This window comes from Phodopus roborovskii, unplaced genomic scaffold (assembly GCF_943737965.1).
Source record: "Phodopus roborovskii unplaced genomic scaffold, PHOROB, whole genome shotgun sequence".
Lineage (NCBI taxonomy): Eukaryota > Metazoa > Chordata > Mammalia > Rodentia > Cricetidae > Phodopus > Phodopus roborovskii.
This window is the reverse complement of record NW_026125281.1, coordinates 3,149,521-3,164,379: the sequence shown is the minus strand read 5'-3', so window position 1 is coordinate 3,164,379 and position 14,859 is coordinate 3,149,521. Positions and strand designations below refer to the sequence as shown.

The 14,859-nt window shown below is 44.6% G+C and overlaps 1 pseudogene; it reads right to left on the bottom strand.

The window, feature by feature from the left end:
• Positions 1-9,862: 9,862 nt before the first annotated feature.
• LOC127230898 (uncharacterized) lies at positions 9,863-14,759 on the bottom strand (annotated as a pseudogene).
• Positions 14,760-14,859: the final 100 nt, after the last annotated feature.

Here is a 14,859-nt window from a genome sequence, read left to right as displayed (position 1 = left end):
GAAGGCCTGTACGTTTTTGAAGGGGTGGGTGAGGGACTAGAAGAGGGGTGGGAGGGATGGATGAGATTGGAAGAAGGAAGTGTACTGCGGTTAAATAAGGATCAGGATAAACAAATAGGCCAAATAGATGTTTATTCAGGGAGAAATAACTTACAACCTAGACAGATGAACACCAGGAAATTCCACCTGATGCTCCCCTGTCCGAGTCACCCCAGCAAGAGAGCTTTTCCCAGCTCTCTCTCTGACCTCCCTCCACAGGTCACTTCCGCCCCTGGCTCCACCCCCAATGGGCGTGGTCAGTGCCACAGAAGGACTATCTCACTACAGAACTGGGAGGAGAGAAGGGACAGGAAACAGTGATCCATCTATGCGAAAAGTTAATTGATTAATTTATATAAAAAGTATACCATGATTTAGCTTTATATAGGCTATTATGGGCATACATAGCATTTGATCAATAGATGAAAAGGGGGTCTTTTGCCTGACAGATTAAAAAACAAATATTTGAATTCTCCTGGTACCCATAAGTATCTAACCACAATTTAATATAGAAATTAAAATGCAATGTCTAGCATAAAAATCTTTCAATATGTTATTGGACTTAGAGTGAGTGCCTGTCTAGAATGACTTACCAAATAATTCATGTTTCATTGGCAGAAACAATCACATGGCCCACCCTTACCCTTTCAGCTGTGACTTGAAATTATGACACTTCGAGTCACATACTGTTAAAAGTAGTTTTAAACATTCAGCGTGTTAATGTAGAATGCTTTGTATTTTCTCAGATAACAAATATTCCTGATTTGTTATGAGAAAAGTAACATTGCCTGAGTGACAATCTTTTCCTGAGTTTCTGTAGATGCTCTCTCTTACCTCTCTACCTTAATCTCCTTTTATTTTTCTCTCTAGGGAGCCATTCTGCTAAAAGACCTACTTCTTCAAGAGGAATAATTACGTTTAACAAAAGACAAGGACTAATGCTATTACTATGAATAACTCTTTACATTGACAACTAGAAAGTCATGGTAGATAGATTTATAAACATTATTGCTTTGCACTGTCGGAAGCTTGCAATTTGGTCAGGATCTACATTTAATTTCTGTCCTTATGCTGAGATCTCAGATATTTTTTTCCTCTGTGTATCTTTAGAAGTTATTCTGTACAAAAGGATTGTATTAATAATGACTTGGCCTGTTTTTACCTCACTCAAACTTCCCAGTTCTATAGCCGGGTAAGAGGTAGGTTCCACCATAGGTAAATAGAAATGAGAGATAACATTGTGTGATACGATTTGATACTCCACCAAAATTTATATTTTGCATCGTATAGGAAGGGAGCTTTAAATGCATTTCCAAGTTTACTATCACAGGGCATAAAAATTACATACAAAACTCAGGGTGCTGTAACTTTATTTTTGTGATAAAATATTCTTTTTATGACAATAAAATATTAACTTGTATCTCTTATCTTTTTAAAACTCTGCTATGACTATTGTATATGTGTATTGAGAAACATGCTTGCATTAATAATATATTTCACAACTGAATTTTATGTTCAAGATCTTGATAAATGATTGAACTTTTGAACATATATATTTTTCTGTTTCAAGAAGTTGGAAAACACTACAAGTCAGATGAAACTTCATCAAAATATTAGTAAAATACAGCTGCCTTTCCAAATAGAACGCATATAGCAAACATAAATTACCTAGAACAGTCTTAAAAAATGCATAGTGGTTATCACTGTGAAAAATCTATACAGATTGACAAAAGGTACTCTAACAACAAATCAAAATTTAATGTGCTCACTGTAAGTTATATATAAATATGTATTATTCATGTGGTAGATATGAATTCTTTAAGTGACTCCGTGGGAATTTGGCAACAAATTGTTGCATTGCCATTCATTGACTCCCTTTCTCTTTTTGAAGTAGTGTCTCTTGCATTCCAAGCTGAATTAGAACACTTGGATATAAAAGAATGTCTTAACCTCTGCTCTTCCTGCCTAAAGCTCTCAAGGGTATGAAGACCACAGCGTAGGGATTAACATAGGCTTAGTATGAAGCAAGAACTCTAATGACTGTTCTGCATGCGCAGCAGCCTCATCCCGTGACTTTTTTTTTTTTTTTATATAACCAAGTCCATTTAAATGAAAACAAACATTTATAGACAATATTTGGGAATTTGGGCGTTGTTCTTTCCAAACTACTTCCTGGTGGTAAGGGGCGCTGTCAAGGGGATTCGAAGAAGATTCAGAAATCCTGGCTGTAGTCTGTCAGGCTGCTTTGTCCAGCTGTTTTGAATGTAGGATCACCTGGTACTCTGTTTCAGGTGGTCTGGCTTGATCAAACCACATTAGTCTGGAAGGAATCCTCATCTTTTCATTTTCTGTGGAAACAAAAATAGAAATCCTTTTCCCCAGTAACTTGTCCTTGAACTTAAATTTTGGAGTCAAAGCATTTTTTTTTAAATTTAATTTATTATTTTACATGTCGATCCCAGTTCCCTCTCCCTCCCTCCCCTCAAGCCCTCCCTCCCTCCTTCCCTCCCTTTTACTCTCTCTGCCCTCACATGCACTCTAACCACCCTACCTTCCCATCCCCCCATCCCAATTCCATATGTAGGGGATGCCATCCAGTTGGGGTCATGTAGATCTGACAGGTCATGTGAAGTAGGGACTAGGGCTTCTCTCCTGTCTCTAGGTTAAGGCAGTTATCCCTCCATGGGGGATGTGTTAGCAAGGTCCTTTTGTGCACCAGGGATACATCCTGGTTCCACTGTCTGAGGTCGCTTAGACTGCTCAGTTCTTCTGGCTAAGACCCATATTCAGGGGGGCTTGAGTCAGTCCCTTGCTGGATTCCCAGCTATCAGTCTGGGGCCCGTTAGCTCCTCCTTGTTCAGGTAAGCTGTCTCTATGTACTTCTACCGCATGGTCTTGTCCTCTCCATCTGCATCTGGGTTCTAGTTCAACTCAGTGTTTATGTATGGGTGTTTGCTCCTGTTTCCAACAGGCATTAGATGAGGGCTCCATGGATAAGTTAGTTGTTGATCTCACTATCCGGGAAGGGCATTTATGGTAGCCTTTCCATGGAAGCTCAGATTGTTAGTTGGCAGCAGTCTTGTAGTTCTCTAGACCTTTCTTTGTGTTCAATTTTATCTTCAAACCAATATTGGCTCCCTCTTTTATGTACTCTCTCTCTCTCTCTCTCTCTCTCTCTCTCTCTCTCTCTCTCTCTCTTTCTCTCTCCTGTCTTCTATTCCTAACCAGGTTCAAACTTCCTAGTCGTAGGTGTTTTCCTTTCCTCCTCCTCATTTTCTCCTACTTCTCTCTCCTTTCGCTGCCCCCCCCCACTTCACCTGAGCTCTTCACCTGAGGTACTTTATATGAATCTCTTAGAATATACCTTGTATCCTAGTTCTTCTGGTGGTGTGAATTATAGGCTGGTGATCCTTTGCTCTAGGTCCAAAATCCATATGTGAGTGAGTACATACTGTGTTCCTCTTTTTGTGACTGGGTTACCTCATTCAGGATGGTTTCTTCAAGTGCCATCCTCTTGCCTGCGAATTTCAAGATACCATTATTTTTTTCTGCAGAGTGGTTGGAATAATTTTAAAAAAATTTACAAGGAAAAATTCATTATAAATTTCTCTTACATTATGTCCCCTGAGAAACTTATCACTGTTTGTCAACTGCAACAGAAGGCATAACACATTTCTTTTTTTATTAATAGGGTTCCTTTTTCCAAAGGGATTGTTGAAAAATACCATGATTAATTGAAGATTTCTTTTTACTTCTGATTTGCCTGATTGACACAAGTAACCCTCATTAATTTCCCCAGATGCCTCAAGCAGGAGAAGCAAAGGAATACAAGATGATACATTATTTATTCTGATATTCAGTGGCCATTTCCATCTCCATCACAAGTATTAATTTAATGAGATCACATTTCCATGCTGCCCACCAGCTCTGACAAGGAGAGTGTGGATAAAACTCATTAAACTCTACATTAAACACATTTACTTAGGTTTATGTTCAGATGTTTAAAATTATGTCTCTTCTTACCAGTGACATTGAAAGTGAAGGAACAAAATAATTCCATGATATACCCATAAAATTCAACTGAATGCACCATATTTTCTACTTTTTGTTGTTTAAATAAAGGTAACTGATATTTGTAAGTTTAAGGTTTAATCAACTTGGTGATGTTTCTTTCACTCATTTGCTTGAAGAAAATAATGTTTAATTGTTCCTTCCTTTCTTCTTTCTTTTTTCTTGTTTGTTTCCAAATATCTTTATTTTTCCATACTACCCTTCAAATATTCCTTAAATCTCAGCCCCAACTCTCCTGTCCATTTCCAGCCAATCCTTCTATTCTCAATGCCACATTAAGACCTCTCTCCAGTCCAGCCATAAGTTCTGTTCTATTTTCCCGTTTGAGGTACCTCTTCTCACAGCCCCTTTCTCTATGCCTAACCTCTATGGGTTTATGGATTGTAGCCTGGCTATCAATTATTTAATGACTAATGTAAAAATACAAGTGAATTCATAACATATGTATGTTTATGTCCCTGGCTTACTTGAGGATGATTGTTTTCTTATTTTGTTCATTTGCCTGAAAATTTCATGCTTATTTTTAAGAGCTGAATAATACTCCATTGTAGAAATGTACAGCATTTTTTTTATACATTCTTTTGTTGAGACACATCTAGGTTGTTAACAATTTTTGACTTTCTGAATTGTGGGTGCCCATAAAGATGGCTGCACTCCATCTTGGCACTGGGGCAGAGAGTTCAAAGCTGTCAGCAAGTCATAAGACCTAAAGGTCAAAGGTGTGGCTACAGAAGGATGCTTTGGCTGTCTTAGTCTAAATAACAACAGACCTGAATCTGAGGTGTGGCTGCTCTCTAAGCCAGGGAAGAAGAAGTTGGAGCTAAGGTGTGGTTACTGGACCCTTAGAATAAGTGAGGAAGAAAACTCTGTTTGTTCTAGATAAATGATACTGTGTTCCCCTTTTTGGTTATGGTATATATATATAAGAGTGGTGAAAAATAAACTCGTGGCATTTCAGTATTTACTGATCTGCCCTCCTGACCTTTATTCAGTTTCTCTGTCTTTATTGCCTTTCCTTCATCCACATTCCCCCAATCAGGAATGGACTAGGGGCTGCTCAGCTGGCTCTAATTGCAGCCCCACAAAGACTGCTCCCAACACTGAATAAAGCAGAAAATAACATGGCTGAGTGAGTGTCTTTCTGATAAGATGGAGCATCCTTTGGGTATATGCCCAAGAGTGATGTAGCTGGGTCTTAAGATAGATAGATTCTTGTATTGAGAATCATTTGTTTAGAATTCTAGTTTTTTGAGTTCTTTATATATTTTAGATATTAGTTCTCTGTTAGATATGGAGTTAGTGAAAATCTTTTCCCTTTCTGTAGTCTATACTTTGAAGAATAACAGTATTCTTTGCCTTTCAGAAGCTTTTCAGTTATGAGGTCCCATTTATTATTTTCACTTCTTATAGATTTCAGCCTTACAGGACTCAGGAAAAAAATAAGAATGTTATTTTTATCCAATATATTTTTCTAAGTGTAGGAATATTTGTTATTATATTTAATATAGTATGAGATAGTTTTTCCACATCATAAATTCTAGAGCTCTTCTACTACCTGCACACACCCACACTTTAGTTTGAAATTTAAATATATGTAATGAAATATGTAATGTAGACATACAGTTTTCAAATACCTAACTGCCATTATTCTATTTCTATTAGATATGGTCACACTAGTAGTAATTTTGTAGCTGTATTTTTGTGATTCTTGTGATGGGGTCTCATGAAGCACAGGCTGGTCTCAAACGTGCTGTGTAGCAGAGGATGATTTTCAATTTATGATCTTCATGTCCCAGGATTACAGCGGGAAACACCATAGATAGTTTTATGTAAAGCAGGGGATCAGTGGCCTCCTGCATGGCAGTCAAACATCTTACTAACAGAGAGATACTCCTGCCTCTATCATGATCTTTTGAAGAGCAATATTTGTGTTGGAAGACCCTCAGAATGAGGAGTCTCCCAGTGGGCAGGAGAGGCGCAGCCAGATCTGCCCAAAGGGGGGTGAGTGTAATTTCGGCGCACAGTTATTAGATCCCAGGATGAGCTTGGGTTCCAGTAGGCACTCCCGGTGTTTTCACATCCCCATTTTTTACAAAAATATTCTTGGTATCCCCCACATCCTGATCCCCTAGGTTGACCCTGCTGAGGGCAGACATAGAAGTCTGACTGAGCCAAGTAGCATCGGGCCCTAGGGTCACTACAGCCCCGAGGCTGTTCCCTAGATTTGTCCTAAGCCAGCGGCTTCCAGATCTGGTTCTGAATAATCTGAAGAGCAGAGGGTTTGGGAATCAGTGAGGTGGTTAGGATCTGGCCGGGGGAGCTTGTTCATTATAGGTGGGGGTCCTCCAAATAAGATCTCAACAGGTGTAAGCCCATGTGTTGAGGAGGTGTTCTGGACTCAGAACAGTGTCATGGGCAGGAACTGTACCCAGTCTCTAGTGCCAGTCTCTATGGTCAATTTAGTTAGGGTCTCTTTAATTGTCCTATTCATTCCTTCTACCTATCCTGAGCTTTGGAGTCTGTATGCACAATGTAGCTTACAATTAATCCCCAATGTTTTGGCCACCAACTGACTTACCTGGGAGGCAAAGGCGGGTCCATTGTCGGACCCTATTACCTTAGGCAGTCCAAACCGTGGGAAGATTTCCTCTAGTATTTTCTTGACTTGTGAAGTCTCGGGCTTAGTTGGAAAAACCTCAGTCCATCCTGAAAAGGTGTCTGTTCCCGAAACTACTGGGTTTGATCTCTGTGAAATCAATCTCCTGTTGGTGCCTGGCCGTTCCCCTGTCTCTGATTCCCCCCGGCAGCTTACATCGCCCAGCGTTCACCTTTGCACAAGGAACACAGGTGGTAGTGATCTGCTGGAGGAGGGTGTTGGGGTTATGAATATAATAGGTATGTTCTTCTCGCTGTAGGAGGATTTTGAGCTTGTTGCTTCCGAGATGGGTCCATCGATGTAGCTGGGACAAAAGTTCTTTAGCCTCTATCTGGGGTAGTACGATTTTGCCTTGGTAGCTCCATACCTTTGCTTCTGGGTCATACTCAGCCCCTCAGCCCCCAAGCTCTGGACTGTTTTATGTCCTGGTCAGTGTACTCAAATCCCTGTGGTGTATGTGGGGCTGGATCAGAAGTCTTTAAGGGGAGAATCTGTGGTCCCAAAGCTCCTCGTCAGCCATCTGGTTCCCTGTGGCTATCGGGTCATTTCCTTTCTGGTGTCCCAGGCAATGCATGATGCTCAGCTTCTGTGGCAGGAAGAGAGACTGCAAAAGGTCCAGGATTTCAGTCTTGTTTTTGATGTCCTTTCCTGCAGAGGTCAATAGGCCTCGTCTTCGGTAAATTTCTTCATGTATGTGGGCAGTGGTGAAGGCGTAGAGGCTGTCTGTGTAGATGTTAATTTTGTGGCCCTCTGCCATCTTGAGTGCTTGGGTTAGAACGATGAGCTCTGCTCTTTGGGCGGATGTTCTTGGTGGCAAGTCACTGGACCATATTATGGTTTGTCCATCTACCACCGCCACTCCAGCTCATCATATGCCATTTTGCTCCCATCTGTGAACCAAGTATAGTTGGCTCCGGGCAACGGTTGGTCCCTCAGGTCTTCTCTGGGTCTCCAGTCATGGGGCGGGGCCGTGTCTGCATCGGCTTCTGGAAGAAGAGTGGCTGGGTTCAGGGATGTGGTTGTCCCGAATTTCATCCTGTCTGGATTAAGGAGTAGAGCCTGGTAATGGGTCATTCGTGCATTTGAAAACCATCGGTCAGGGGGCTGCCGGATTACAGTCTCGATTGCATGAGGGGCCATTACCGTAAGTGGCCGACCCAGAGTCAGTTTATCTGTGTCCTTGATCAAGACTGCTACTGCAGCCACCATCCGGAGGCAAGGGGGCCATCCTGTGGCCACATTGTCTAACTTCTTGGAAAAGTATGCTACGGGTCTTTTCCATGGCCTGAGCTGCTGGGTTAAGACCCCTTTCGCCACTCCTGCCCTTTCATCCACGTAAAGGGTGAAAGGCTTGTTTACATCAGGGAGGCTCAGTGCTGGAGCCGATAGCAAGGCTCTTTTGATTATCAAAGGCCTTCTGATGTTTTTCTGTCCATGCAAAAGGGGCATTAGTCTTCGTTAGGGGGTATAACTGAGCTGCCAGCTCTGCAAAACCGAGAATCCAGAGGCAGCAGAACCTTGTGCTGCCTAGGAACTCACATACCTCTAGGGGGCTTTTGGCGGTGGGATCAGGGCTACCACCTGTTTCCACCCCTCCTTCAGCCATCTCTGACCTCCCTGGTGCAGGTGTCCCAAATAGATGACCTGTTCTTTACAGAGTTGGGCCTTCTTTGCTGATGCCCAGTACCCTAATTCTCTCAGCTTTTGCAGTAGGGCCCCAGTACCTTGGAGGCAATCCTGCTCGGTCTCTGCTCCCAAGAGAAGGTCATCTACATATTGGAGTATAACTACATTAGGGTTATGGACCTGGAAATCTGCTAAATCCTAGTGTAGGGCTTTATCGAAGAGGGTGGGTGAATTCTTAAACCCTAGAGGAAGTCGCATCCATGTGAGTTGGCCAGAAAACCTGGTCTCAGGGTCCTTCCCTTCAAATGCAAACAGGGGCTGGCTCTGTGGGCTCAGTCTGAGGCAAAAGAATGCCTCTTTAAGGTCTAATACGCTGTACCAGACATGGCTCGGGGGCAGTGTACTCTGCGGATTATAGGGATTGGGTACTGTTGGATGGATATCCTCAGTCCTCCGATTGACTTCCTGGAGGTCCTGTACCAGCCTGTAGTCCCTCGTGCCTGGTTTTTTTTTGGGGGGGGGGAAGGAGAGGGGTGTTCCAGGGGCTTTGGCAGGGTCTGAGGATGCCCTGCCGTAGTAGTCTATGAATATGTGGTCTGATTCCTTCCCTAGCTTCATGGCTTATGGGATATTACTTGATGGCCACGGGGGTGGCCGAGGGATTGAGATGGATTATCAACGGGGGCTGCTTTTTGGCCAGTCCCATGCCTGATGTTTCAGCCCAGGCGTGAGGATATTTTTCCAGACAACTAGTGTCCATGGGTGGCAAGGGGGGAGATGAGTCTTCTAGAAGCCTATGTTTATCCTCTAGCCGTAGAGTTAGTATCTGGAAGGGCAATCCTTTCTCTCCCGTAAACGTGACCCCATCCTGATGGAAGTGAATGTGGGCTCCTACCTTGGAAAGGAGGTCTCTCCCCAGCACGGGGTCTCTCCCCGAGCAGGAAGGAGTGGGTCACATGTCCAGTGTGCTCAAATGGATGTTTCGTTCTGTTGTCCATCGGTGTAGCTTTCTCCAGTGGCACCCTGAACCCAAGCAGTCTGGGAACTCAGCGGTCCATGGGTCTGGGTTAGGACTGAGTGTTGAGCTCCCATATTTACTAAAAAGGCTATGGGCTGACCCCCTACATTAAGGGTTACCCTGGGGTTGGGCAGGGAGGCTCCTGGCCCTGACTGGCCTAATTTTCCAAAGAGAGACCAGGGACAGGCTTCCGTCTGGGGTTCTTGGGGGCAATCCTTGACCCAATGCCCTTTTTCCTTGCAGTGAGCACATTGGTCTCTCTCCACCCTCGATCCCCTGGTCTCCCAGGTTCCCTGTCTGGCCTGGTCTAGGTTCTGATTTCTGCACTACCACCATGGCCAAAATCTTTGTCAGCTCCTGGTTTTGCTTTTTATCTCTCTTGTCCTCCCTGAGTTCCTGTAACTTTCGCAATCTTTCTTCCTTCTCCTCTGGAGTTTCTTTCTTGTTAAAAATCTTTCTGCTTCCTTTACTAGGTCTTGAAGGGTGTATCTTTGCAACCCCTCAAAGCATTGTAGTTTTGTACGTATGTCAGGTGCCTACTGTCCAATGAATGACATGATTACGTCGGCTTCCCTATCTGGGGCCTGGGGGTCAAGAGGGGTGTACATCCTGTAGGCCTCCATCAGGCGTTCTAAGAAGCCTGCCAGGGTTTCTTCCGAACCCTGAACTACAACACGTACCTTAGCCAAATTCATGAGGTGTCTCCCTGCCCCTTTGAGACCCGCCAACAGAATCCGGCGATAGAGATGGTGACGCTCCCTACCGGCTACCATGTTGATGTCCCAATCCGTTGGTCTGGTTAAGGGAAAGACTTCCTCTACTTCACTGGGGGTTGGGTAGGCCTGCCGTCCCTGCACGTTTTTCCTGGCTTCTAGGAGGACTCGGTTGTCTCTCCTCAGTTGTGAGGAAGAGTCTCTAAGAGTTGCTGGCAATCATCCCATGTGGGTTAGTGGGTGATGAGGATGGATTCAATAAGACCTGTCAAGGCTTGGGGGTCCTGCGAGAAGGAAGGATTATGGGTTTTCCAATTATAAAGATCTGCAGAGGAGAAGGCCCAGTACTGAAAAAGCCCTCCCCCCATCGACTAGAGAGGAAAGGCCTGGGAGACCCCAGAGCTGTCAGGTTCTTCGGCATTCTATCTCTGCGGGGTCACAGTCGGGCAGATGGTGGTGATGGGTCTCAAGGGCCTCTGGTGTCCGGTACTGAGGTGGAGCTTGGGGATGGGGGTCCCTGGGTGGGTGCAGGTGCTGGGTGTTGGGGTGCTGCTGGCTGGGGATTAGGGTATGGGGGAGGAAGTTCTAGAAGGAGGAGATCCTCTTGTGCATCTGGCAGAACCAGGGGAGCTTTGGGCCTATGATCAGGAGTTAGGGACTCCGTCAAGGGGAGCAGAGAAGAGGTTGAAGGAGGGGCTGAGGGTGTGGGAATGAGGGGGACATGGGAAGGCAGGGATGCCGGGCAGGGGCCCGAAGGAGGAGGTGAGAGGAAGGGCTTGACCCAAGGAGGAGGATTGCGGCTCAGGCTTTCCCAAGTGAGAATATAGGGAGCCTGGTCAGGGTGGCCCAGTGATCCTAGCCAGAGAATGCAGGTTTTGACCTGCAAGATGTAAGGCTAACCTTGGGCAGCCCACATAGAAAGCAGGCCATTCGGAGGAATAGAAAATACGCCATTTCTTCTTCCGGACATGCATCACTTCATTGTGGGCCCAGCCTGAGACATCTTGACAGTGATCAAAAGTCAGACACAGGGGGGATAGTTAGTTTTTGATCCATGGGGAGAATAGAAACGGACGGACACAAACAATAGGGACAGAAGGACGTGACAAACAGAACAATCCCACAAACAGGACAAATCCACTCGGTAGACAAACGGTGCCCAAACCAAAGTTACAAAACGGGAGGGAAGCGGAGTCCAGTGGCCAGCGAGACATCGTTTTCTCCCCTCCTCCAAACAATCCGGGGCTTTCATCCAGGGCAGGATCAAGGGTCTCAGGACATGTCTGTCTTCCCCTGTGGTCCGATACCAAATTCAAGTCCTGCGCAGGCCAGGAACAGAAACCTGAGTCAAAAACACATAATATCAGACACATCAGACATACATCAAACCTATAGGTGGCTAGCTCTATCTTACCCCGAACTGGCAATAGAATTGAGTCTGGGGGTTGACCAGATCTCAGTGGGACCTCCAAAATGTAAGACCCTCAGAATGAGGAGTCTCCCAGTTTCGGTCGGTACCCCCAAGAGCTCAAAGTCCAGTCCAGTTGCTGCAACAAGCAAGAGGCTTTAACAGGAAACGTTTGTACAAACGGGCTCCTCCAGCATGCAGGCTAGAGAGAAGCATCACTCCCTGGGCAAAGGTGTTTTTAAAGACAAAACCCACAAGCTTAGGGAGGGGTGGGACCCTCTGTCTATTGAGTACACGACCCTGTGAGGCCAGATGGTCTTACTGTTAGGGTCAGCAGACCTTAGGGCCTAGGAGTGTGCTAATTAATCTTGTCTGGGCAAACCGGAGGTACAGTTACCTCTTTGTTTCTTAAGGACCCTATTCACTACCTGCTGACTCACAAGAAAGGAGGGGCAGTGTGAATTCTTGGTATCCTGCTATCTCAGGGCCTTGTGAGGGGGAAGTTAGCAAATTCCAGGGAACTGATATTGGTCTAGGTTAGCTTTCCAGGCAGATTGTCCTTCATTTCAAGTGTGTGTGTGTGTGTGGGGGGGGTTTCCTTAACTTTACTTTTTTGTCTTTCAGTGTGAATAATGTTTCTTATATTCAGCTGTGCATACCAAGACTTTTGTTTCAAATAGTGTACATCATTAATGATGAGATAATATTCTAATAAAATCTTGTATTTCTCTGGTCAGGGAAAAAGTTTAGATTTTTCTGTTTCTTAGGCTATTGGAGTGAGCTGCAATGGTTTTCAATCTATTGTCCTGCTTTGTGATGCCTTCTGGGGAGATGTGAAGTTTCTCTATTCATGGCAGACAGAAGGGCACGGACAGAGAAATGGAAGAAGGTGTGGTTTTGGGTTACCTACAGAAGCCTGGAGACACAAAGGCTTGGATGAGTGACAAGGAGCTACATCACTGAAGAGTCTGTGGGGCCTCTGGTATGGATCAGTATTTATCCCTAGTGTACGAACGGACTTTGGGAGCCCATTCCACACAGAGGGATACTCGCTCAGCCTAGACACACAGCGGAGGGCCTAGGCCCTGCTCTAAATGATGTGACAGACTTTGAAGATCCCCCATGGAGGGCCCCACCCTCCCTGGGGAGCAGAAAGGGAATGGGGTGGGGGTTGGTGGAGAACAGAGGATGACTGGATAGGGCAGGAACTGGGATTGACATGTAAAAGCTTGTTTCAAATTTAAATAAAAAACCATTAAAAAACAAGTAGTATCTTTCTTTCTCCAAAGATCACATCATTCAAGGCTCTGTCCTTTACCCTGGGCACTGAGCTTCAGAGTCCCCTTTTCTCTCCATGGATGCTAACAGGTGTACTTGGAGGGAAGCCTCCTGAGGGTTCTCACAGGTGTTTACATTGAAGACAGAAATGACCCTTTCCAACCCTAGGGAGCAACTACTCTTCTCCACCCACCTTGAACCTTTCAGAAGTGTCAAGAAAAAATACAGGTTTAATCTGATCACTGCTTTTCTAAGCTGTCACATTGTTCTTCTATGAGAAATGGAAGCTCTCCCTCAACTCTTCATCTTGTAACAGCTCACTCACACAGACTGTACTGTTGGCATTTACTGGCTTCCCAAGTTCCTCTGAATCAGCCTGAAAAGGTGGGTACACATGTACACTTCCCATGTGATTCCTCCTCTTATTTTGTGTGTCCTGGAGGACCTTGAATATCACAGCGGCATATGGCATCACCATTTTGTCCTAAATCATTAGGAGGTGACATTGACTCTTAGATACCCCCAAACAGACAGGGATTCGCTTGGGTTGTGTTCAGAGAACTGTCTGTGAAAGACACAGTTATAACCACATTAATCAACATATCAGCAACTTGTTAGTAATGCCAGTGTGGGTCATGTAAGGAAGGGTCACCTCTAAGAGCAGTTCATAGGAAAGTTGGTCCAGAATGGAAGGAGATGAAGACGTTTCATGCTGAAATGAGCTGGTGGCTTATTCTTTCCTTGTGACTAGACACACTAGTCTCTTTTATCATTGGAAACCTTGGTCCATACTTCTTTGGATAAGTTGGATAAGAAGACAGTGCAGGCTGCCAATCAGTAAGGAAGGGCATGCCTTCAGGGAAACCAGGCCAGGGGTCTGGAACTCTGACCTCCCCTGAAAAATCCACTGAGGCATGCAAAGCAAAGAACATGGCCTTTAGCTTTCCAGGTCTGGTGCTTTAGCTCTCTCTCTCTCTCTCTCTCTCTCTCTCTCTCTCTCTCTCTCTCTCTCTCTCTCTCTCTCTCTCTCTCTGGGAACTGAATTAAATCAAACAGCAACTTCAACCTCACGTGCCTGCCTGCCTGTCCAGATTTTATGCACTCAAAATGTTACATTCTGGTTTTCTTTTCCCATCCCTATTTCTCTTCCTCCATGCAAAAATTTAAGTATAAATAGGGTACAGACAGACAATAGGTCAAAAATCGTAAGAGCTAATGTGTATTCTCTGTTCTGTGAATGCTATGTGATTTAAGATTACACGGTGGCTTTTACAGCCACTGCTTAAAGTAAGCCCTGTCTTCTCCAAGGTTTCAGCAGAAAGGACTGACTGCGTATGTGTTTGTTATGTAAGGTAAATATACGCAATCTGTACATATATTTCGTATGTGTAAAGTGTGCTTAGGTTCCCGGTCATACGCTACCCCGTGCATTAGCAGTATTTTTAACTTAGGACCTCCATGCTCTTGCAATTCACAGGTACTTTAAAGAAAATCTCCTGCTCCTAAACCGACATGTGTGGTGCTCTTGACTCCCGAGTCTGTCTTTCTCCTTTCCCTCCATGTTAGTGGAGACTGCCCACTGTGAGGCCCATCACTTCTGCCAGACACAAACATCACAGAGCAAAAGCCTCAAGCTGGGTCGTGGACGAGAAAGGCTGCATCAGATGCTGACCCCCAGGTTAAGGACTTCGCCACTCCACTTTTTGTAATTCTATGACTGAACCAGACTTTCTGACCCTGCTCGCGTTGGAACTGAAGGTTGGACTTTACAAATATGCATTCATTCCACAAATATGTTCTAAGCACTAACTCAGTTCCGTTGCACCACGCATCCACAGCTGTAGCAACGCTCAATGAGCTCAATGACAACACAAATGGACCCCCGTTTTAAAGGTGTTTATTACCACACCAGTGCCTTAATTTAGGCGCCATGGGCTTTCGGGACCTCATGTTCGTCAAGGTCTCTTCAGCCCAGGCTTTAAATTTCTAGTACCATTATCTCCTTTCTCTTAGCTATTCCTGTTTCAAAGTTTACACACTAGCAGCTACA